Source organism: Bradysia coprophila, unplaced genomic scaffold, assembly GCF_014529535.1.
Source record: "Bradysia coprophila strain Holo2 unplaced genomic scaffold, BU_Bcop_v1 contig_193, whole genome shotgun sequence".
In the NCBI taxonomy this organism is placed as follows: Eukaryota; Metazoa; Arthropoda; class Insecta; order Diptera; family Sciaridae; genus Bradysia; species Bradysia coprophila.
Window position 1 is genome coordinate 165,766 of NW_023503456.1, and position 25,258 is coordinate 191,023.

Here is a 25,258-nt window from a genome sequence, read left to right on the forward strand (position 1 = left end):
AGGGTGCGACTCATCCTTGGAGTGCGTTGAGAAAATTCATGACTTTCTTTACTCTAGAGAACTCTACCATTCGGCAGATGCACACACAATTTTCTAAGCCAACGAAAAAAATCGATACAAAATTCTCCAAAACTGTAATAAAACCGAAACTTTTACCAACCATCATCCGCCGCCGATTTTCAACTCGGCTGAGGCGACTGAGAGGGATATCGGTGTCGGTTACGGCTGATGGAGTTTTTCGGCGGCGACTTCGGCGTGGCTGAACGGCGCAGTTCTCTACCGCCTCGATATTCCAAATGTTACAGAACTAATAGCCTACCGTACTTCGTACGGGGCTAAAAAGCGTGCAGGCCGAAACTTTAATAGTAGATTATACTTCTGTGGAATATAACGAACATTACGCTTCAGTACATAATATACAAACGAGCGAAAGCAGTGAGCAAAAGTAGTATGTGTACTGAAGCGTAATGTGAGTGTATAGAAGCATATGCTATTTTATCCCATACGGAGAAAACATGACAATAATTCATTGACTCTCGAAGTCTCAGTAGCCGAATCGGTTAGAGCTCACTCCTTTTATCAGATGACTTACCAAAATTTATATAATAAGTCATTTAACCCACAAAAGTTATTAAAAGTGCTGGAAACGGCCAAATAATGGACTTCAGATGACGTTTTCGCAATTTTTTAGAAAAGCGCCCGCTGCGCCAACCTACCCCTCGAACAAAAGTTGTTTGTTACCCAAAAAAAAGAGAAATAAGAAGAAAAATCAGAGGTGCAAAATTTTTTGTTTAAATTTTGTTCAGGCACACCGTGACGTACGTTGTGGCTCGTCATGTACTTTATGAATTGAATCACATTAGCCGCAATTCGTTACTATTCGAAGACTGTGTGGTCGAATAGGTAGCATCGTTTGCTTTTGGGGTCGGGTTTTTTTCTCTTAAAAAAATGTTGCTAGAGTAAAAAAAATATACCCTAGAGTTTGTAATAAATTTAAAACCCTAGACGGACCGGATTAATGTATGAGTTAAATCTTATATAAAGGTATGTGTATGTGTAACATATGGTAAACTGGGCTCAAAATAACATTTTTTATCTACCTAGGTGAAATAATAGTAGTGAAAAAGTGCTATTATTTCGCCGTCGGTAGATAAAATAGCATATTCACCTCTGTCCGTTTATCGCCTTCGGCTCATGCCATAACTCCCTAAGTGTCTAAATAAACATATGGACAGAGGTGAATAATCTACTAATATTCTGTGTGTCTTGTTCCACACTACCCACAGCGCTTTCAAATCTATATTTTGTATGCTTGCTAAAAGGACCGAAAGTAAACCTGTCAATTCGCGGGGCGAAAGCTCTCGCTTTCGCCCCTTTAATTGGCATTTCTTTACTTTCGGTCCTCTTAGCAAGCATACAAAACTTAATACGTAACTCTTTCGGCCTACTCAATCGATACGTAAATAACTATTAATAACCATGTCCTGCTACCCTCTGATTCAATTTAGTCGAAGTTATCAATTTCATTCGAGACAATACATACAGATTTTTTGGTTGAATAGTTACTGTACCAACTACAAAAATACCGAACGATTTAAATGCAAAGTGATACAAGTCAGGTTCTGTTTTTAATTGATTAATTAGTTTTGGTGCTTCTTTTATAAATTTTTCTCGCGTTACGTGATTGTAGAGTTCGACTCTACTTTGCACAAATCGAATTCTTCTTTCTTAGTTCATATACATAATCAATAGTGTGCGAAATTTATTCCACAAATCGAGTCCATTGGTGGTGTTTTATGTTCTCATATGTCTAATGTGGGACAAATACAAAATGCCTAAGAATTTACCGAAGGAGAAAAACACTAAAGTCTAAGGTGGCGGCTGCCATTTTGTTAGGTCTCTGAAATTAGTATCATCGACTTACACTCGTTAATACCTTTCAAACAAAAAAATTCATGAAAGTCGAATAAAATTTACTCGAGATATAAGCGAAAATGTTCTACGTTCACTGTATGCTCGAGTAGCCTAGAAGACGCTCACTTCAAGGGACCTAACATCCGACCCGGTGACGTTAATTTCATGAACTTTTTCCTAGATTGGCACGGTTAATACCTATCTATTACCGCATAGAAAATAGGCATAATCCGCGTAATGATGCGTCACACATGCGTGTAGCGTCGAGATTGCCGTAGATATCTACAAAAAACCTAATATCACTGAGACGGCCCTAGATCCGGAAGGGCTCGACCGAAATAGCTCATCTTCGAACTTGAACTAGGATTTGTGATTACCAAACAGAGGAAAAAAGAATTTCGGACTTAAGTTCGGACCACAAAAGGTTTCCCCCTACTCCGGGTTCTCGATTCGACTTGTTACAAACCCAGGAGTAAACGTATAACACGCGTCTGCCAGGCTCTTAAAGCGTTTGCCATCCACTTATAAGCGTCTGCCAGTCAATAAGAATCGCCTGCCAGGCACTTAAAAGCGTCTGCTAGCCAGTTATGAGCGTCTGCAAGGCACTTATAGCGTTTGCCAGCCTTTTATAAGTGTCTGCCAGTCACTTAGAACCGTCTGCCAGCTAATTAGAAGCGTCTGCCAGGCACGTAAAAGCAGCTGCCATCCAGTTCAACCTTCCGCCAGGCATTTATAAGCGTCTGCCAGCCAGTTCAACCTTCCCCAAGGCTTTTATTAGCGTCTGCCATCCAGTTCAACCTTCCGCTAGGCATTTATAAGCGTCTGCCAGCCAGTTCAACCTTCCCCAAGGCAATTATAAACGTCTGCCAGGGACTTATAAGCGTCTGCCAGACACTTATAAGCGTTTGCCATGCACGTATGAGCGTCTGCCAGGCACTTATGAGCGTCGGCCAGGCACTTATAAGCGTCTGCCAGGCATCTATAAGCGGCTGCCAGGCATCTAAAAGCGTCTGCCAGGCACTTATAAGCGTTTGCCAGGCACTTATAAGCGTCTGCCAGGCATCTATAAGCGTCTGCCAGGCACTTATAAGCGTTTGCCAGGCACTTATAAGCGTTTGCCAGGCACTTATAAGCGTCTGACAGGCACTTATAAGCGTCTGCCAGGCACTTATAAGCGTCTGCCAGGCACTTATAAGCGTCTGCCAGGCACTTATAAGCGTCTGCCAGGCAGTTATAAGCGTCTGCCAGGCAGTTATAAGCGTCTGCCAGGCACTTATAAGCGTCTGCCAGGCACTTATAAGCGTCTGCCAGGCTCTTATAAGCGTCTGCCAGCCAGTTCAACCTTCCGCCAGGCACTTATAAGCGTCTGCCAGAAAGTTCAATCTTTCGCCAGGCAATTATAAACGTCTGCCAGGAACTTATGAGCGTCTGCCAGCCAGTTCAACCTTCTGCCAGCCAGTTCAATCTTTCGCCAGGCAATTATAAACGTCTGCCAGGCACATATAAGCGTCTGCCAGCCAGTTCAATCTTTCGCCAGGCAATTATAAGCGTCTGCCAGCCAGTTCAATCTTTCGCCAGGCAATTTAAACGTCTGCCAGGCACTTATGAGCGTCTGCCAGCCAGTTCAACCTTCTGCCAGCCAGTTCAATCTTTCGCCAGGCAATTATAAACGTCTGCCAGGCACTTAAAAGCGTCTGCCAGCCAGTTCAACCTTCTGCCAGCCAGTTCAATCTTTTGCCAGGCAATTATAAGCGTCTGCCAGAAAGTTCAATCTTTCGCCAGGCAATTGTAAACGTCTGCCAGGCACTTATGAGCGTCTGCCAGCCAGTTCAATCTTTCGCCAGGAAATTATAAACGTCTGCCAGGCACATATAAGCGTCTGCCAGCCAGTTCAATCTTTTGCCAGGCAATTATAAGCGTCTGCCAGCCAGTTCAATCTTTCGCCAGGCAATTATAAACGTCTGCCAGGCACTTATGAGCGTCTGCCAGCCAGTTCAATCTTTCGCCAAGCAATTATAAACGTCTGCCAGGCTCATATAAGCGTCTGCCAGCCAGTTCAATCTTTCGCCAGACAATTATAAGCGTCTGCCAGTCAGTTCAATCTTTCGCCAGACAATTATAAACGTCTGCCAGGCACTTATGAGCGTCTGCCAGCCAGTTCAATCTTTCGCCAGGCAATTATAAACGTCTGCCAGGCACATATAAGCGTCTGCCAGCCAGTTCAATCTTTTGCCAGGCACTCATAAGCGTCTACCAGCCAGTTCAATCTTTCGCCAGGCAATTATAAACGTCTGCCAGGCTCATATAAGCGTCTGCCAGCCAGTTCAATCTTTCGCCAAGCAATTATAAACGTCTGCCAGGCACATATAAGCGTCTGCCAGCCAGTTCAATCTTTTGCCAGGCACTCATAAGCGTCTACCAGCCAGTTCAATCTTTCGCCAAGCAATTATAAACGTCTGCCAGGCTCATATAAGCGTCTGCCAGCCAGTTCAATCTTTCGCCAGGCAATTATAAACGTCTGCCAGGCTCATATAAGCGTCTGCCAGCCAGTTCAATCTTTTGCCAGGCACTCATAAGCGTCTACCAGCCAGTTCAATCTTTCGCCAAGCAATTATAAACGTCTGCCAGGCTCATATAAGCGTCTGCCAGCCAGTTCAATCTTTTGCCAGGCACTCATCAGCGTCTACCAGCCAGTTCAATCTTTCGCCAGGCAATTATAAACGTCTGCCAGGCTCATATAAGCGTCTGCCAGCCAGTTCAATCTTTCGCCAGGCAATTATAAACGTCTGCCAGGCACATATAAGCGTCTGCCAGCCAGTTCAATCTTTTGCCAGGCACTCATAAGCGTCTACCAGCCAGTTCAATCTTTCGCCAAGCAATTATAAACGTCTGCCAGGCTCATATAAGCGTCTGCCAGCCAGTTCAATCTTTCGCCAAGCAATTATAAACGTCTGCCAGGCTCATATAAGCGTCTGCCAGCCAGTTCAATCTTTTGCCAGGCTCATATAAGCGTCTGCCAGCCAGTTCAATCTTTCGCCAAGCAATTATAAACGTCTGCCAGGCTCATATAAGCGTCTGCCAGCCAGTTCAATCTTTTGCCAGGCACGCATAAGCGTCTACCAGCCAGTTCAATCTTTCGCCAGGCAATTATAAACGTCTGCCAGGCTCATATAAGCGTCTGCCAGCCAGTTCAATCTTTCGCCAGGCAATTATAAACGTCTGCCAGGCACATATAAGCGTCTGCCAGCCAGTTCAATCTTTTGCCAGGCACTCATAAGCGTCTACCAGCCAGTTCAATCTTTCGCCAAGCAATTATAAACGTCTGCCAGGCTCATATAAGCGTCTGCCAGCCAGTTCAATCTTTCGCCAAGCAATTATAAACGTCTGCCAGGCTCATATAAGCGTCTGCCAGCCAGTTCAATCTTTCGCCAGACAATTATAAGCGTCTGCCAGTCAGTTCAATCTTTCGCCAGACAATTATAAACGTCTGCCAGGCACTTATGAGCGTCTGCCAGCCAGTTCAATCTTTCGCCAGGCAATTATAAACGTCTGCCAGGCACATATAAGCGTCTGCCAGCCAGTTCAATCTTTTGCCAGGCACTCATAAGCGTCTACCAGCCAGTTCATGCGGTAATTACATTGCTGCATAAAAAAGGAGACATAACAAAGCTGGAAAATTACCGACCCATAAGCCTATTGTCAACACTCTACAAGTTGTTTATGAAAATCATTACGAAGAGGAACACTAACAAGTTCGACTTCTACCAACCTGTTGAACAAGCTGCTTTCAGATCTGGTTTCAGCACAAACGACCATTTGCAAGTGATGAGAACGCTTATTGAGAAGTGTCGTGAATACAACATCGACATAGTCTTGCTATTCATAGACTTCGAAAAAGCTTTCGATTCAGTGGAAACATGGTCGATATTGGACGCATTAGACGAATGTAGAGTAGACTCAAGGTACTCCAACACAATTCGATATGTGTACAAAAATGCTACTTCATGTATAAAACTTCATAAGAGCACGGAGAAATTCAGAATTGGCCGAGGTGTAAGGCAGGGTGACACCATTTCACCGAAATTATTCACGGCGATTCTGCAGAGTGTTTTTAGGAAGTTAAACTGGAGTAAAATGGGAATAAAGATAAATGGAGAGTACCTGAGCAATCTCCGCTTCGCTGATGACATTGTACCGATAGCAGCGAATCTAGGTCAGGCTCAGCTTATGCTACAACAGTTAAGTGAAGAGGCAAACAAAGTTGGCCTCAAGATGAACTTATGAGCGTCTGACAGCCAGTTCAATCTTTCGCCAGGCAATTATAAACGTCTGCCAGGCACATATAAGCGTCTGCCAGCCAGTTCAATCTTTCGCCAGGCACTTATAAACGTCTGCCAGGCTCATATAAGCGTCTGCCAGCCAGTTCAATCTTTCGCCAGGCAGTTATAAGCGTCTGCCAGCCAGTTCAATCTTTCGCCAGGCAATTATAAACGCCTGCCAGGCACTTATGAGCGTCTGCCAGGCAATTATAAACGTCTGCCAGGCACATATAAGCGTCTGCCAGCCAGTTCTTTCGCCAGGCACTTATGAGCGTCTGCCAGCCAGTTCAATCTTTCGCCAAGCAATTATAAACGTCTGCCAGGCTCATATAAGCGTCTGCCAGCCAGTTCAATCTTTCGACAGGCAATTATAAACGTCTGCCAGGCACATATAAGCGTCTGCCAGCCAGTTCAATCTTTCGCCAGGCAATTATAAACGTCTGCCAGGCTCATATAAGCGTCTGCCAGCCAGTTCAATCTTTCGCCAGGCAATTATAAGCGTCTGCCAGCCAGTTCAATCTTTCGCCAGACAATTATAAACGTCTGCCAGGCACTTATGAGCGTCTGCCAGGCAATTATAAACGTCTGCCAGGCACATATAAGCGTCTGCCAGCCAGTTCAATCTTTCGCCAAGCAATTATAAACGTCTGCCAGGCTCGTATAAGCGTCTGCCAGCCAGTTCAATCTTTCGCCAGGCAATTATAAGCGTCTGCCAGTCAGTTCAATCTTTCGCCAGGCAATTTCATGCGTCTGCCAGCCAGTTCAATCTTTCGCCAGGCAATTATAAACGTCTGCCAGGCACTTATGAGCGTCTGCCAGGCAATTATAAACGTCTGCCAGGCACTTATGAGCGTCTGCCAGCCAGTTCAATCTTTCGCCAAGCAATTATAAACGTCTGCCAGGCTCGTATAAGCGTCTGCCAGCCAGTTCAATCTTTCGCCAGGCAATTATAAGCGTCTGCCAGTCAGTTCAATCTTTCGCCAGGCAATTTCATGCGTCTGCCAGCCAGTTCAATCTTTCGCCAGGCAATTATAAACGTCTGCCAGGCACTTATGAGCGTCTGCCAGCCAGTTCAACCTTCCGCCAGGCACTTATAAGCTTCCGCTAAACGTTATGTGTGATTCTCCAGATTATTTTATAAATTCAAAAAAGTGGTATAACAATGAAAGACACAAAATAAAGGATTTAAATATATTCTCAATATTACTCTTTTCCTAATAATAATACGTCAGAGAGAGCTTTTTTCTCCTTTGTTACGATCTGTCAGTTTTTCTATTTTGCGATTTAGTATGGAAATGAAAACTAAAATTGAGATATCTTTGCTGTTTTAAGTGGTTTTTCATATTTTTTTGGACCAAAATGTTTTAAAGTGTGTTTGGAATCGGTTGACATTAATAAAATAATAAAATAGAAAAAAATATTTTCACACAATCTGTTAATGCCAATCGATTCCAAACACATTTTAAAACATTTTGGTCCAAAAAAATATGAAAAACCACTTAAAACAGCAAAGATATCTCAATTTTAGTTTTCATTTCAAATAGCAAAAAAGAAAAACTGACAGATCGTAACAAAGGAGAAAAAAGCTCTCTCTGACGTTTATACGACTAATGGCGTGGATAACATTCGTTAGTTAAATTTAGTTAAATAAGAATTAATTTTTTATTGCTCTCTAAAAAAATTATTTTCATAATTTACACGATTCGATAGTAAGGAACCCAAATTACCATATACCGCCTATCGTACTACGATAATCGTAGCCTAGTTTTTCAGACATTTTTGTAATTTTCATGAATTGAGTGACATACTTCCATCATTTCCATTTTAGTTTACTGATAAAATACAACCAACGTTTTCTTTCATAAATAAAATAGACCGAAAACTTAAATAAACGCAACTCTCCAGCAAAGTCACATATGGTTGGTTTACAGACTTACTGAAAGTAAACCAGACACTGTATTCATATACTTCTAAATCAACGAAATTTGCAAGCAGACACTGTCCGGTTTTCCTCCCACTGACTATGTAAACAACTTTTCTGTGATTTTCCTAGCACTTTTCTTCAATATGTAAATATGTAGAAGGAACGTCGCGAAGGCACTTGTTCAAAAGTCTTAATCGCTCAAACGGTCTTCTCTTTCCACTGTTTTCCAGTTTTTTTTTTCAGTTATTCAGAGTACGACAAACGACAATTTTATTTGAAAGCACAAATCTACAATCACTACAACACTCTAATAGATCGTTTCTCCTCGTATTCCTCTGAAAATGTTTATTCAATATTCTTTGTATACTGACATCGAATTTAAGGTTGAAACTTCTTCCACACAGTCGTCGTTTTAAATGCTCTGAAATTTTCGTAAAGGCTTTGAGCCGATTTCATTTCTACAACTGTAGTTTTTACGCCTGCGTCTAAGTTAAACACAAATCTTCGGTGCTAAATCCACTTTCAATACCTAAAATGTAATAGTACTTTTCCTAACGCATGCTAAAGGGCGTTTTTTTAGCAAATGAGATTTTTCCAGCACGAGCCGGAGGCGAGTTCTGCAATAGAATTAGTTAAAAAAAGGTTAAAAAAGCACGCGTTTGGAACAACGTATTGTTTATAGTGTGCCGGAAATGAGCGAAGAAGTGTGATGAAGTACGATGATAAACAATAGTACATTTTCTACCTTTTACCTTCTACCTTTCTACCTATTTTTACATGCTTCAGATATGTAATGGCGTCATTACGTGTATGCTGTAATGCTGAAAATCGTTGATAGATTGCTTCTGCATGTAAAATAAACTACGTACTGGTTTGGAGATTGTTATTTTGACAAGTGTGGCGTTTGTATCTCTAGCCGAAGGCTCCAAGCCAGTACGTAAAATCTACTATTTACGTACTTTACGGTTTTCATTCACCTTTTTTGGCTTTCGACGTAATATATTACGTCCTTACATTAAGAAAGACTTGAACTGACCATTTCCACTGTCAGTCACACTTTGTAAGACTCCCTCTATCCCCTCTCGTGCGGACGTCCTTTATGGACGGTCCCTTTGGATAGTAGTACATTATGACTTAGCTTGTTGTTGTTTACAACGACCGGTTGCATATCATGTTAAAGCAAAATGCAGCAGATACCATGTTAATAGACCCATTTACACAAGAGCAATAACGGAACCTCGCCTGCGGCTCGGATACCGTAAGCTTTGCACTTATGGAATAGGCTATTTACATAGTATCTGCTGCTACTATGAACGAATGAAAAAATTCATTTTCCTTCAAAATCTTCGAAAATTCTTTAAAATCGTCTGGTCTTCAGCAAAGTAATATCAACAATAAAATTGAACATCAACATTTTGTTCCGTCGTTGTTGATAGTCTTAACTTAATTAATAATCTTCGACTGTGAATTCGCTCATAATTAATATTAGCTAAACAAAATAATCAAGAACGCTTACGCTATGCCATCACGAAGGCAGTGGCAGCCAAATTCAATGGTGGCTTCTCCATCAACTTAGAAGCATAGAGGTAATATACCTAGAGGAATTATGAGCCGAATTTAAGGAAAAATGATCTCACACACACCACTGACGAAAATGTCATTTGTTTTATTTTTCAAATTGTATACTGTACAAAGTACAGTCGTCAGGTACATAAACATTCAAGAGATGATTTTTCAATTTAATCTGTCAGTTTGTTCTATTGAGAAGGGCCTTGCTTAGAAGAGAAATCTTGTGTTTTAAAAATGTTGTAAGAGAAATATTCCTCTGAACGACTGAACCGAAGAAATTTAGGTGCCAGCTGCCTTCGTGAGTATCTTCAGTTATAATTTCTGGCTAGTGTTGTCTTATGTAGCAAAATGTATGTTAAAGTGAGCAAAGTAACAGATTTAGTGATAATATAGTATTGATATGCTTGCCGTTTGTAAAAAGTTAAATTACTAAAGGTTTCGAATCGATTTAAAATTTTGAAGCATCCACTTTTCGAAAGAACATCCAATAAAATCTGCAGACAGACCTCAGAGTTTATCGTTGGGTCCTCTAGATTTTACGGAGTGATTTTAAACGGACGCAAATGGTTAGCTTAATGGATGAGTAGTCGCCTTTTTGGAATTTTTTGATTTCAAAGTTCAAAAAACCAAGGTTGCAATTCTTCTTCTTCTTCTTTTTCAGCCTGTTTCTATCCACTGCTGGATGTAGGCCTCTCCAACTTCTTTCCATTTCGTACGATCCATTGCCATTTGCTGCCAGTTTGTACCTGCAATATTCTTAATTCCGTTTGTCCATCTCTCTGGTGGTCTACCTATAGCTCGTCTTTTATATGGTCGCCAGTTCATGATCTTTTTGGTCCAACGTTCGTCTGTCCTTCTTGCAATATGTCCCGCCCAGCTCCATTTCAGAGATGCTATTCTTTCCATGACATCAACGACCCTGGTTTGTTGTCGAATCCATTGATTCGTCATTCTGTCTCTGAGTGTTATTCCAAGCATACTCCGTTCCATGGCTCTTTGTGTCACTCTCAATTTATCTTCGGATGCTTTTGTTAAAGTTAACGTTTCCGCTCCATAAGTGAGCACTGGAAGGACACAAGTGTCGAAAACTTTGCGTTTCAGACTATTATTCATTTTGCTTTTGAAAATTAGTCTGAGTTTTCCGAACGCTGCCCATGCAAGACCAATCCTACGTCTTATTTCTGCAGTTTGGTTGTCCAGACCTAACTTCAGTTTATGTCCTAGATATACATAGCTGTCGACTCGTTCAATGACAGTGTCACCAATTTTGATTTCTCTATCGTCCCCGATGTTGGTCATGACTTTTGTTTTCGATAAGTTCATCTTGAGGCCAACTTTGCTCGCCTCTTCACTTAACTGTTGTAGCATAATCTGAGCCTGACCTAGATTCGCTGCTATCGGTACAATGTCATCAGCGAAGCGGAGATTGCTCAGGTACTCTCCATTTATCTTTAATCCCATTTTACTCCAGTTTAACTTCCTAAAAATACTCTGCAGAATCGCCGTGAATAATTTCGGTGAAATGGTGTCACCCTGCCTTACACCTCGGCCAATTCTGAATTTCTCCGTGCTCTTATGAAGTTTTATACATGAAGTAGCATTTTTGTACACATATCGAATTGTGTTGGAGTACCTTGAGTCTACTCTACATTCGTCTAATGCGTCCAATATCGACCATGTTTCCACTGAATCGAAAGCTTTTTCGAAGTCTATGAATAGCAAGACTATGTCGATGTTGTATTCGCGACACTTCTCAATAAGCGTTCTCATCACCTGCAAATGGTCGTTTGTGCTGAAACCAGATCTGAAAGCAGCTTGTTCAACAGGTTGGTAGAAGTCGAACTTGTTAGTGTTCCTCTTCGTAATGATTTTCATAAACAACTTGTAGAGTGTTGACAATAGGCTTATGGGTCGGTAATTTTCCAGCTTTGTTATGTCTCCTTTTTTATGCAGCAATGTAATTACCGCATTTTCCCAGGCTTCTGGTACTTCTTCCCATTGGAGACATTGATTAAACAAAGCCGTGATTGCCTTTAATAATGAGTCTCCACCTAGTTTAATGGCTTCCACTGGAACACCATCTTCTCCGGGAGACTTTTTGTTTTTCATCTCGGCTACTGCAGCTTTGACTTCATCAACAGTTATGTCGGGCATATCCTCCGATCCCACGTTTCTTATTATTGGTCTATCTTCGGTTTCTTCCGTTGGGCTCTGTCTTGCTGAAGAAAACAAATTCTCATAAAATTCTGTTGCAATGTTTAATATCGCATTTCGATCCGTTTGGATCGTTCCTGTTTTGTCTCGTAATTTGAAGATTTCTTTTTTGGCGTTTGTCATTTTTCTTCGTAGGACTTTCATATTGCAGTTAGCTTCAATTATGTTTTGAGCCAATTGGACATTATATTTTCTTTCATCTGATCTCCTTGCTTTGTTGATACTTTTAGACAGGTTCCGGTATTCCACCGAATCTCGTCCTCCGTTTTTTACCAACTCTGCTCTGCTTGCGATCAGGTCTAATGTTTCTCTGCTGAGTTTTGATTCTTTCCCTTGGACGGATTTGCATTTGGATTTCATGAAACCCATTATTGTATCGACGATTTTGGTATTCAATTCGTCCAATGTTTCACATTGATTGTTGACGTTATCTAATTCGGCAGTCATTTTCGTAGCAAATTCTTCATTTTGTGTGTAAAGCCTTTGAACGTCAATCCTTTCACTTTTCTGAACTAGTTGTGATCTTTGAAATCTGGTATTTAACGTGACTCTTGCACGAACCATTCGGTGATCACTACCGGTTGAAAAATTGTTTAGGACCGTAACGTTCTTAACGGTTGACTTACAGCCAGTTATGATGTAATCGATCTCATTTTTCGTTACACCATCTGCACTAGCCCAAGTCCATTTCCGTTGAGGCTTTCCTGCAAAAAATGAATTCATTGCGTACAAATTGTGTTGCTGTAAGAAGTTGAGTAAAGTATTTCCACGCTCATTTCTTTGGTCGTTGCTAAAACTACCAACAGAAACTTCGGAGTCTTCTTCTCGTTTTCCCAGCTTCGCATTGAAATCACCGATTAGATATTGGTAATGTGAAGGGTTTTCGTCCAGAGCTTTCTCGACATCTTCATAGAATCTTTCTACTTCTTCGTCATCATGGGTGGACGTGGGTGCGTAAACCTGAATTAATTTGACACTGTATCTGTTATTTATCTTCAGGATTACGTATATCACTCGATCGGATATGCTTTTCGTGTGAATTATGCGATCCGACCACCGCTTGTTTATGAACAATCCGACACCGTGCATCAGCATCTGACTGTCACTTCCTCGGTAGAAGAATGTATGCCCTGATTGTAATTTCAGGCATTCCTCTCCAGGTTTTCTCACTTCGCTCACTCCCACAACATCCCATTTTATCTTTTCTAGCTCTTCTTCCATTTCTTGCATTTTTTGTCTTGTCAATGTTCTGGCATTATATGTGGCAATGTATAATTCGTTATGGCTTCGTTTGAAGGTTTTTAGCATTAAAACACCACGCTTGCTACTGCGGGTTGGTGAGTATGAAAGCTTTACTTTGCTCGCCCCCGGTAATCCTCGAGCTCTGACCCGCACATTTCTGCACGTTCCGGGACCACCGTGCCTATCAAAGTGCACAGTGCCCGACGGGGTAGTGTTACTCTTTTTGAACATTCTTTTCCATAAAGCTTTGCCCATTCTTTTGAACCTATCTGAGCAAAAGGTTATTCGTCCTTTAAAAGCTTAACCTAGTAGCTAATAAGAATTCTGGGATCGTTCTATCCTTTGGCTTCCTGATCGTGTTGTTTCACCTCAACGTTGGTCCCTTAACCCCAATTCTTTCGGCTTCCAGCTCACGATTCATTCAACCTTAAGATTGATCTATCTAATCCTATCTTATCTACTGCTACGTCCTCGTTAAACTTCATTCCCTCCACTCTTTTTCAAACTGGCTTGGGACAGTCTTTGGCGGTGTTCCAGGTTGCAATTGGTTATGATAAAATAAGGCTTTCGCTTATTATGCTTATTGTTATTGTATAGACATGACGTAAATGATCTGTGAAAGTAATTTTTGTCAACGCAAAAAATCGACCTGAGAAACGTTATTCACGACGGCGACGGGTGTGCACAACTTCGTTGAGAATGACAATGCGTCACATCTTCTGCTGATCGGGATATCCTCCTTTATAATTCATTCTTAAAATTACATGTGAAGCGTTGGCAACCAGAGCCGGATTAACACGATGGGCTTTAGGGGCTTAGCCCCTTGGCGCTGGATAAAAGTGACGCTGGAAAATTAATAATGAATCGTGTTTAGTTTACTGGTTTCATTAGAATAAACTACTTTTACCGATATTTAAAAAAATTTTGCCTGCGGCGTATTTATGTCATCTCTTAAAAAGATAAGGCATCACAGTTTTCACATTTTCTTGTTTGGAAATTCCTGATATCCACTGTATCCAGAATACTGGGAAATCAGAAAAATTAAACTTCAAATTCTTGATTGGCATTTTATTTCCGATCAGCAAATCAGTTTTATCATCGGGAAATTTCAGCTCTCAACATACTCGTTTAGTAGTAGCATATGTCATTCAGAGGTAATAACATGGCAGATGTAAAATTGTTATTCAAAATCAATCTGCTGGCCTCAAAAAAAGTTTTACTTATCGACGAATTTTGTCTAAGACTAACCATGAAAGAAAAATAAAGTTGCACACGGAATGTATATTCTTGAAAGTTTCTTGATGGAAAGAATCTAAAAATTCTTTGCTCGCTTCGCTCGCGGTTACTTTCTCCTTCCTTTCACTTTTAAATGAATATCAGCAAAATGAAAAAACTAGGCCCACCTTATGGGTAGGTCAGGTCCTTTCACTGACTGAATTTTTCAATCAATTTTTGCGATTGTTATAAAAATATCATAAAACTGTCCATCGATTCTAATGTGATCGTAACCATAAATATTCGTAACTTGACAGTTGCGTGTATAAAATCCCATAATATCATAAAATCAAGTTACGAATTCTTAAAGTAACGAAAAAACGAAGAAGATTTCTTGCTTATGTTTTGAGCAAAAATGAAACTCGTTCAATTTTTAGCCCCGTACGAAGTACTGGGGGCTTATAAGATTAATATGCCGTTTGTAACACGTCGAATTGGAAGCAGACAGTAAGGGCAAAGCATTTGGTTATGTTCATAGATGACGAATCCGCAATAAAACAAGGCATCAGAACAGTCGGAGCGTTTGCTGCGACTTAGCCCCGTACAACCCGTAATCCTATTTCGTCCGCAACCATAATACGTCCGTAGCCCTAATAAGCCCGGAACCCTAATACGTTTACAACCCTCTAATGCGTCTGTTACCAAAATGCAAGTCAAGTTGGGCATTTTCAAATTTACTGAAACTGTTCATTTTTAAAATTGCGCATAGCGCAATTACGAAAGCCCGTACGAAGTACCTTTTAAATAAAACCAACAATTTACGACATTATTTTAGAAACCCAAAATTTTTTGCCAACTTTCCATTGGGTATTCAATTACCTCTCAAATGAAACAAAAACTAGCAAAATCGGATGAGATTTACTCGATTTATGTGCAAAAAACACTTAGGGCCGAGTAGCGGCCTCAAGGTACTCCAACACAATTCGATATGTGTACAAAAATGCTACTTCATGTATAAAACTTCATAAGAGCACGGAGAAATTCAGAATTGGCCGAGGTGTAAGGCAGGGTGACACCATTTCACCGAAATTATTCACGGCGATTCTGCAGAGTATTTTTAGGAAGTTAAACTGGAGTAAAATGGGAATAAAGATAAATGGAGAGTACCTGAGCAATCTCCGCTTCGCTGATGACATTGTACCGATAGCAGCGAATCTAGGTCAGGCTCAGCTTATGCTACAACAGTTAAGTGAAGAGGCGAGCAAAGTTGGCCTCAAGATGAACTTATCGAAAACAAAAGTCATGACCAACATCGGGGACGATATAGAAATCAAAATTGGTGACACTGTCATTGAACGAGTCGACAGCTATGTATATCTAGGACATAAACTGAAGTTAGGTCTGGACAACCAAACTGCAGAAATAAGACGTAGGATTGGTCTTGCATGGGCAGCGTTCGGAAAACTCAGACTAATTTTCAAAAGCAAAATGAATAATAGTCTGAAACGCAAAGTCTTCGACACTTGTGTCCTTCCAGTGCTCACTTATGGAGCGGAAACGTTAACTTTAACAAAAGCATCCGAAGATAAATTGAGAGTGACACAAAGAGCCATGGAACGGAGTATGCTCGGAATAACACTCAGAGACAGAATGACGAATCAATGGATTCGACAACAAACCAGGGTCGTTGATGTCATGGAAAGAATAGCATCTCTGAAATGGAGCTGGGCGGGACATATTGCAAGAAGGACAGACGAACGTTGGACCAAAAAGATCATGAACTGGCGACCATATAAAAGACGAGCTATAGGTAGACCACCAGAGAGATGGACAAACGGAATTAAGAATATTGCAGGTACAAACTGGCAGCAAATGGCAATGGATCGTACGAAATGGAAAGAAGTTGGAGAGGCCTACATCCAGCAGTGGATAGAAACAGGCTGAAAAAGAAGAAGAAGAAGAAGCGGCCTTAGTCCAAGGGCCCAAATTTAAAATTTTTTTCGCCACGTTCTTTTCGGTATTCAATTACCTTCCATAAAAAACTAAATCTAGCAAAATCGGATGAGATTTACTCGATTTATGTGCAAAAAACACTTAGGGCCGAGTAGTGGCCTTAGTCCAAGGGCCCAAATTTGAAACTTTTTTCGCCATCATTCTATTCGGCATTCAATTATCTCTCAAATGAAACAAAAACTAGCAAAATCGGATGAGATTTACTCGATTTATGTGCAAAAAACACTTAAGGCCGAGTAGCGGCCTTAGTCCAAGGGCCCTAATTTGAAACTTTTTTCGTCACGTTCTTTTCGGTATTCAATTACCTTCCATAAAAAACTAAAACTAGCAAAATCGGATGAGATTTACTCGATTTATGTGCAAAAAACACTTAGGGCCGAGTAACGACCTTTGAGCCCTCCCAACAAGCCCACGTTGCATCTTACCCAAAAACAATGTTCAGCAACTTTGTTCTACTCGTCAATACCTTTCATTTGATATATCACAAGCAGCTATTGCGTGCGTATTTCGGTAGATATCGTCGAAAGACTGAAAAACACCTATAGGGCCCTAGCTCTGGAGGGGCCGACCCTACCATGCCCATTTTCGAACTTGACCTTACTTTTGTCGATACCAATCGGGGAAAAAAAGAATTTTGAAAAAAGCTTGTGATTTACTCAAGCTAGAGGGGTCACGGACGGACGGACTCCGATTTTGCTAGTTTTAGTTTTTTATGGAAGGTAATTGAATACCGAAAAGAACGTGACGAAAAAAGTTTCAAATTAGGGCCCTTGGACTAAGGCCGCTACTCGGCCCTAAGTGTTTTTTGCACATAAATCGAGTAAATCTCATCCGATTTTGCTAGTTTTTGTTTCATTTGAGAGATAATTGAATGCCGAATAGAATGATGGCGAAAAAAGTTTCAAATTTGGGCCCTTGGACTAAGGCCGCTACTCGGCCCTACGTGTTTTTTGCACATAAATCGAGTAAATCTCATCCGATTTTGCTAGATTTAGTTTTTTATGGAGTCTAATTGAATACCGAAAAGAACGTGGCAAAAAAAGTTTCAAATTTGGGCCCTTGGACTAAGGCCGCTACTCGGCCCTAAGTGTTTTTTGCACATAAATCGAGTAAATCTCATCCGATTTTGCTAGTTTTTGTTTCATTTGATAGATAATTGAATGACGAATAGAATGATGGCAAAAAAGTTTCAAATTTGGGCCCTTGCACTAAGGCCGCTACTCGGCCCTAAGTGCTTTTTGCACATAAATCGAGTAAATCTCAACCGATTTTGATAGTTTTTGTTTCATTTGAGAGGTAATTGAATACCCAATGGAAAGTTGGCAAAAAATTTTGGGTTTCTAAAATAATGTCGTAAATTGTTGGTTTTATTTGAAAGGTACTTCGTACGGGCTTTCGTAATTGCGCTATGCGCAATTTAAAAAATGAACAGTTTCAGTAAATTTGACAATGCGCAACTTGACTTGCATTTTGGTAACAGACGCATTAGAGGGTTGTAGACGTATTAGGGTTCCGGGCTTATTAGGGCTACGGACGTATTATGGTTGCGGACGAAATAGGATTACGGGTTGTACGGGGCTAAGTCGCAGCAAACGCTCCGACTGTTCTGATGCCTTGTTTTTATTGCGGATTCGTCATCTATGAACATAACCAAATGCTTTGCCCTTACTGTCTGCTTCCAATTCGACGTGTTACAAACGGCATATTAATCTTATAAGCCCCCAGTACTTCGTACGGGGCTAAAAAATGTCCGTCTGTCCGTCCGTCCGTCCATCCGTCCGTCCGTCCGTCCATCCGTCCGTCCGTGACCCCTCTAGCTTGAGTAAATCACAACCTTTTTTCAAAATTCTTTTTTTCCCCGATTGGTATCGACAAAAGTAAGGTCAAGTTCGAAAATGGGCATGGTAGGGTCGGCCCCTCCAGAGCTAGGGCCCTATAGGTGTTTTTCAGCCTTTCGACGATATCTACCAAAATACGCACGCAATAGCTGCTTGTGATATATCAAATGAAAGGTATTGACGAGTAGAACAAAGTTGCTGAACATTGTTTTTGGGTAAGATGCAACGTGGGCTTGTTGGGAGGGCTCAAAGGACGTTACTCGGCCCTAAGTGTTTTTTGCACATAAATCGAGTAAATCTCATCCGATTTTGCTAGATTTAGTTTTTTATGGAAGGTAATTGAATACCGAAAAGAACGTGGCGAAAAAAGTTCCAAATTTGGGCCCTTGGACTAAGGCCGCTACTCGGCCCTTAGTGTTTTTTGCACATAAATCGAGTAAATCTCATCCGATTTTGCTAGTTTTTGTTTCATTTGAGAGATAATTGAATGCCGAATAGAATGATGGCAAAAAAAGTTTCAAATTTGGGACCTTGGACTAAGGCCGCTACTCGGCCCTAAGTGGTTTTTGCACATAAATCGAGTAAATCTCATCCGATTTTGCTAGATTTAGTTTTTTATGGAAGGTAATTGAATACCGAAAAGAACGTGGCGAAAAAAGTTTCAAATTAGGGTCCTTGGGCTAAGGCCGCTACTCGGCCCTAAGTGTTTTTTGCACATAAATCGAGGAAATCTCATCCGATTTTGCTAGTTTTTGTTTCATTTGAGAGGTAATTGAATACCCAATGGAAAGTTGGCAAAAAATTTTGGGTTTCTAAAATAATGTCGTAAATTGTTGGTTTTATTTGAAAGGTACTTCGTACGGGCTTTCGTAATTGCGCTATGCGCAATTTTAAAAATGAACAGTTTCAGTAAATTTGACAATGCCCAACTTGACCTGCATTTTGGTAACAGACGCATTAGAGGGTTGTAGACGTATTAGGGTTCCTGCAAACGCTCCGACTGTTCTGATGCCTTATTTTTTTACAAACCACGAAATCACTCAAAATAGTACATTTCGTACCTAGGACTAAAAGTCTTTTTTAGCGTGTGAGAAGTTGCCAGACAGAGCCGAAGGCGAGGTCTGGAAACGAATACGCTAAAAAAGGCTTTTAGTCCGTGGTACGAATAGTATTTTTCTCCGTCCAATATGAAAAATACTATTCGTACCACGGACTAAAAGTCTTTTTTAGCGTATTCGTTTCCAGACCTCTCTGGAAACTTCTCACACGCTAAAAAAGACTTTTAGTCCTAGGTACGAAATGCACTATTTCGAAATGATTTCTGGATTATTACTCCAATACTTTCCATTAACGAACCTAGCCCACGGGCTTTTTTAAGCGTGTAATTTACACATTGTGTGTAAAAACTTTTAAAAAGTGTGTAATCTTACACACTTTTGTGTTTGCACAAAAAATGTGTAATTATACACGTTTTCAGAGAAAAAAAAATTCACCAACAGTCTACTTGAAGCAACACACAAAAACTGGAAAGTCAGCATGCAATATTTGGTCGATGAGAAACTGGGAGTTGGGGAATCTCGCGCCGTGCGAAATTCCTACTCTAGAGTGGTAATTTCGCGCCCATACATTTTTTGAATATTTGGAAACGGGTGCAAGGTGTTGTTGGAAGTCAGCGCGAATTATGGAATTCGGTGCGAATTTGATTTATGATGGTTTTAGGCAAAGTAAAAGTTGGAAATGGGTGCAATTTAGAGCGTGTACAAAGAAACTGAAAGTTGGAAATTGGTGCGAACTCGATTTAGAGCATGTACAAAGAAACTAAATTTTCCTTTTACGAAATGTTAACAAAGACTGAGGGAATTTTTCTATTACAAAATTGTGTTCGCACCCCTTTCCAACTTTTACTTTCTTTAAAAATGCTCTAAATCGAGTTCGCACCCATTTCCAACTTTTACTTGACCTAAAATCATCATAAATCAAATTCACACCGAATTCCATAATTCGCGCCGAATTCCAACAACACCAAAAATTCAAGAAATGTATGGGCGCGAAATTACCACTATAGAGTAGGAATTTCGCGCGGCGCGAGATTCCATTTTTTACTATATAAACGTAGGAATCTCGCGCGTATGGGCGGAGGGATTTCATAGATAGTCTTTCAGAAGCTGAGACCGGATTAGGGAAAAAATTTACAAGCTTAATGGGCATGTGGTTTCCGAAGGAAATTTCAGTCAAGATTTCTCTCAGCTTCAACAAGAAATTACTTCATCAATTTTCGAAATGTTCGAGTGTGACTATCAGATAAGAGAGAGACTTACAATTACGATCGCTCGATCATATCTTAGTTGAACAAATGAGAACGTACCATCGAGTAGCATGTCCAGATTAAGAGTTTCGTTTATTCGCACAGTGATATTTCGATCTGGCTTGTACCAACAGTGTTCTCCGGTACAATTACTGCAAATTGTCTGTCAGAACAGAGAGGGAAAATTCGATACGGTCAAAACATCGCTCGCGCGATTTTGAGGTCATTGCACAATAGTTTTGTTTGAAGGGTATTATTTTCCGTTTTTATGTAAAGTGTGTAATTATTACACACTTTTTCCAAAAGTGTGTATTCGCAAAAAGGTAATTGTAATTGTACACACATTTCAAATTTGCGAATAGGTACGTAATAACATTTGAGAAAAACTGTGTAATTTCTCGAAAAGCTTAAAAGTGCCCCTGACCTAGCCTCAGAAATTTCAGTCCTCTCTCGATTCAAAAACTTTTTTGGAAATACGTTTAGAATTACTCGAGCTACCGTATTATCAATCTTCGAGACGAAAATTCTTTTGACAATATCACAGAGGTCACCCGTTCCTTTATAGCTCATCTCCAAACTTAACCTCAGGAATTTCATTTCTTGACGATAAGAAAATGGAAGTCCTCAAGTTATCGTGTTATCAAGAGACGAGACAAAAATTCTTTCGGGAGTATTATAGAGATCGCATCGCCCGTCCGTTTTAGCCTATCTTCGAACTTAACCTCAGGAATTTAATTCCTCGTCGATTAAAAAACATTTTTGGAAATCCGTGACAAATTACTTAAGTTATCGTTTTATCAAGGAATGAACAAAATGTGACAAATATGTTAGAGTGTTTACTATCCGTCAGACCCATGACTTTCAGTCAAGATAATTATTTACGACCGAAGTAAAACTTAGCTAGGCTACAGAATGTTACAACCCAGTTTACGTTCTTATTATCATTTCTCCTAACCGATCGTTAGGATATCGACATTAATATTATTTTTAATATGTTTAATACGTTCACGAAAAGTAAAAGCCATGTTTTTGTACTTGGCGCTCTAAAACTAATAGCCCCGTGGCGCTGAAAACCTTAATCCGGCTCTGTTGGCAACATTATGAATTTATGACTTGAATTGTCATACTCATACCCAAAGTCTTTTAATTTTACGTTAAAGTGGACGATAACGTTGTTTCGTTTTTTTTCCTTCCGAGTATAAGAAAGGTGGCGTTCGTTTTATTTCCCCTCGAAATAAATTTTATTCAAGTAATAATTGGAATCGAGGTTTAAACGCCCTTAGTGCAAAAAGGTGTGATCAAAATTGAGTCGTAGTTTTCTTCTGAACTTTTATGTTGGTGCTACATAATGAAACAACTTTATTATCGGCAGATTGAATAAGGGATTTGATTTTTTTTAAGTGACTATTTATGGCGAGTGAAACAGTGTAACTGCATCTCTGTTATCTGTTCATCCAAATTTGCACAGAAAACAAGCAATGCTTTTTAAGCGCTTAGATAGCTCTAACGAGGCAAGGCAAGGCAACTTACATCCAAATAGGTCAGAGAATCCAAATTGGTACCGAATTGAAGAAATTTATGCGACATAAACTTTGAAAATTACAATTTTTTGGATGGTCTGGTGTGCGAGACTGGTTTAAAACAAGAGGAGATTTACGCGGCAGGCGCGTTAGCAATAGACTCGCACGTTTCTAAACTACATTTTTCGCAATATTTCCACTCATTTCTTAGTTGAGTGTAATTGCTATTACAATTGCCACAATCGCAGTAGTCCTTATTACATAAATTCAATTACGAAATTTATGGTAAAATTGTGAAATCACATAATAGTCAACTGTCAAATGTCGAACAATGTAGGGTTAGCGGATCATACATTTTAATCAGTCAAGTCGTGACGCTCGTCTAGTTAACATCTCCGCTAAAACATTCTCTCTCAACTATCAACTATTGATAGTTGACTATCAATAGTTTAGGGAGAATGTTTTAGTGGAGATGTTAACTGGACGAGCGGATCACACATTTTAATCAGTCAAGTCGTGACTCTTGTCTAGTTAACATCACCGTTAAAACATTCTCTCTCAACTATCAACTATTGATAGTTGACTATCAATTTGAGGGAGAATGTTTTAGCGGAGATGTTAACTGGACGAGCGTCATGAATTGACTGATTAAAATGTATGATCCGCTAGCTACTAGGTTGTTCGACATTTCATGGTCAACTATTGAAAGTTAACTATCACACCAATTTCGCAATATTTCGCATGATTTCGCAATATTTCCACACATTGCGTAATTGAATTTATTACAGAAATTTACAGCAATTTACGCAGCCCTCGTCTGGTGAACATCTTCGTTGAAGCATACTGCTGGCCACTTTCAGATACTAATATTTGAGTTCTCATCGAAAAGGCTCACCCTCTATCACATATCAGACATACGTGAGAATGGTAGTTGGGCAGAGTGAATTCGATTGGGACTAAAAATCTTAATGGAGTGATGTGTGTCGTTGCGCGAGACGCTGTGACCTATAAATTTTTGAGGTCTGATCGAAAAGGCTCACCCTTCATCAATATACCAGACTCAAGTGATAATTGTAGATGGGCAGAGTCAAAAAGATCGGTATCAAAAGTTTGGATAGTTTGAGCGTGTCGCTTCAACCGTCCTTTCATATTTTTCTAAAGTTACGACACACGGACAGACAGACAGACGGACGGACGGACGGACGGACGGTCGGACGGACGGACGGACGGACAGACGGACGGACGGACGGACGGACGGACGGACAGACGGACGGACGGACGGACGGACATGGCTCAATCGTCTTATAATATCATACTGATAATAATTGCCCACTACGATATAGGCCGTTTTCGATTATTTCACTTACTTACACGATGGTGGGCAAAACATAAAGACTCTCACGATTTACTTCGTATCGTGCGAGTCTAATTAGAAATTTCTACTAGACTTGAGACATTTCATGCACGAATTTCCGTATTTTGATTCCACTTTGTGAGATGGCTGAAATATTGACTTGAAGCATACCCTCGAACTTTAAACGCTCAAAACAAAACTGAACAAATATTTTTCGTCTCAGGTTGTGAAACAATATGACATAGGTTACAAATCCTTACCTAATGAGAGACTGATATGCACGCACGTACTACTTACAGGACAAGGCAGTTTTTTTTTCTTTGTAGTATTGGTCTTTAGTAGGGGTGGTCGATTTTGTGGGATCGGAAATGGACCCCTCTAGAAAAAATTCTAGTGGCCCATAGGTACCAAAAAGCCACATACAAACGTTTTTCTTCATCATCTCCGGGTTGCGAAAAATCAAAATTTGAAAATTTTCGAGTAGCCGATTTTTTCCCATTCTAAAAACCACCACGACCAGGTTGTACTTTTTTTTCAACCTTAAAACATCATTTTATCTTTCTATGAGGTCCACTCTAACATATAAAAAAGAAAAAAAATTGAAAAAGTTTGCTGGCCGAGTTTTTGTGAGTCATCAAGTTTCGCCGAAGTCCGAAAGGGAAATAATCGGCTACTCGAAAATTTTCAAATTTTGATTTTTCGCAACCCGGAGATGATGAAGAAAAAAGTTTGTATGTGGCTTTTTGGTACCTATGAGCCACTAGAATTTTTTCTGGAGGGGTCCATTTCCGATCCCAAAAAATCGACCACCCCTAGTCTTTAGTCTTAGGAATTTCGGATTCGACACATCCTATCTGCCTAACATCAAAAGTTTCAATTTCAAGAGTTTCAATAAAAGGTTACATTATACAATGTTGCCGACGAAAATGTTTTTCTTTTGACGAAAATATTTTTTGTTGCTTGACGACCACTATGAAACGTAGTCGAAATATTTGGTAATAAATACTAATGACTGAGCACTACCGACTAAACTTCTTTTAATTTCTAATCGCTGCTCAAAAACGCAAACTAATATAATTTTTTTCATTTTTGTGTCAGTCCCGCCCAAATATTTATTTCTTTAATGATCAATGAATAGAACAGACCTTTCAGCCCAAGAACATAAATATGAATCAGATAATATTCTATGTGGTACGATGCCCAAGTAGCATTTCCGCGGTTGGAAAATTGCCTAATTCGTTGCAAACGTTTTCGTTGTCCAACGGTTATGTAACGAATACGTTATGTTCACAATAACCTATTCGTTATATAACCGTTTCACAACTAATTCATTATCATTCAATTTTTAACGAATTAGTTGTACTACCGCTAGACCTCGTTTAGGAACTCTTCGTTAAGTTTCACTGATGGTGAGGATTTTGACACTTCTTTCATATAAAATATGTCAAAATCTTCACTTTGGGTAACGAATTTTTAGTTCCTGAACGAGTTCTTATGAAACGAATAAGTGAATCGACAATTTCGACAAAACTTATTCGTCAATTAACCGCTATCCAACCAATAAGTTGGAGTAATCTCCTTAACTAAAACGGTTATGCAACCAATACAATATCAGTTGTTGCTTTATGACATCTTGATTCTAACTGACGCGTCAGTTGGAATCAAGATGTCATGCAAAAAAGATCGGTCGGAGATGTAATCTGTGAGAAACTTGTTATGCTTTAGTAATGCAATTTTACATGCTACATGCGTCAAAAACCGTACTTTTCATGTTTCGCCACCTGAAGTTGTTCCAGACTGCAGTCTAAAAAGTTATTTTTCGGGGTCTGCT

The 25,258-nt window shown here is 40.1% G+C and overlaps 1 long non-coding RNA gene across 2 annotated transcripts; it reads right to left on the reverse strand.

The window, feature by feature from the left end:
* Window positions 1-1,728: 1,728 nt before the first annotated feature.
* On the reverse strand, window positions 1,729-12,528 carry LOC119075178. Of its 2 annotated transcripts, none has more exons than XR_005087323.1 (3): window positions 12,519-12,528; window positions 2,086-2,091; window positions 1,729-1,862 (listed from the first exon to the last, which is right to left on the reverse strand). It is a non-coding gene; the product is annotated as an uncharacterized LOC119075178 (long non-coding RNA). The 2 variants fall into 2 exon arrangements; XR_005087324.1 differs by lacking the exons at window positions 2,086-2,091; window positions 12,519-12,528 and adding exons at window positions 8,549-8,550; window positions 9,117-9,127.
* Between the last annotated feature and the right edge of the window lie 12,730 nt (window positions 12,529-25,258).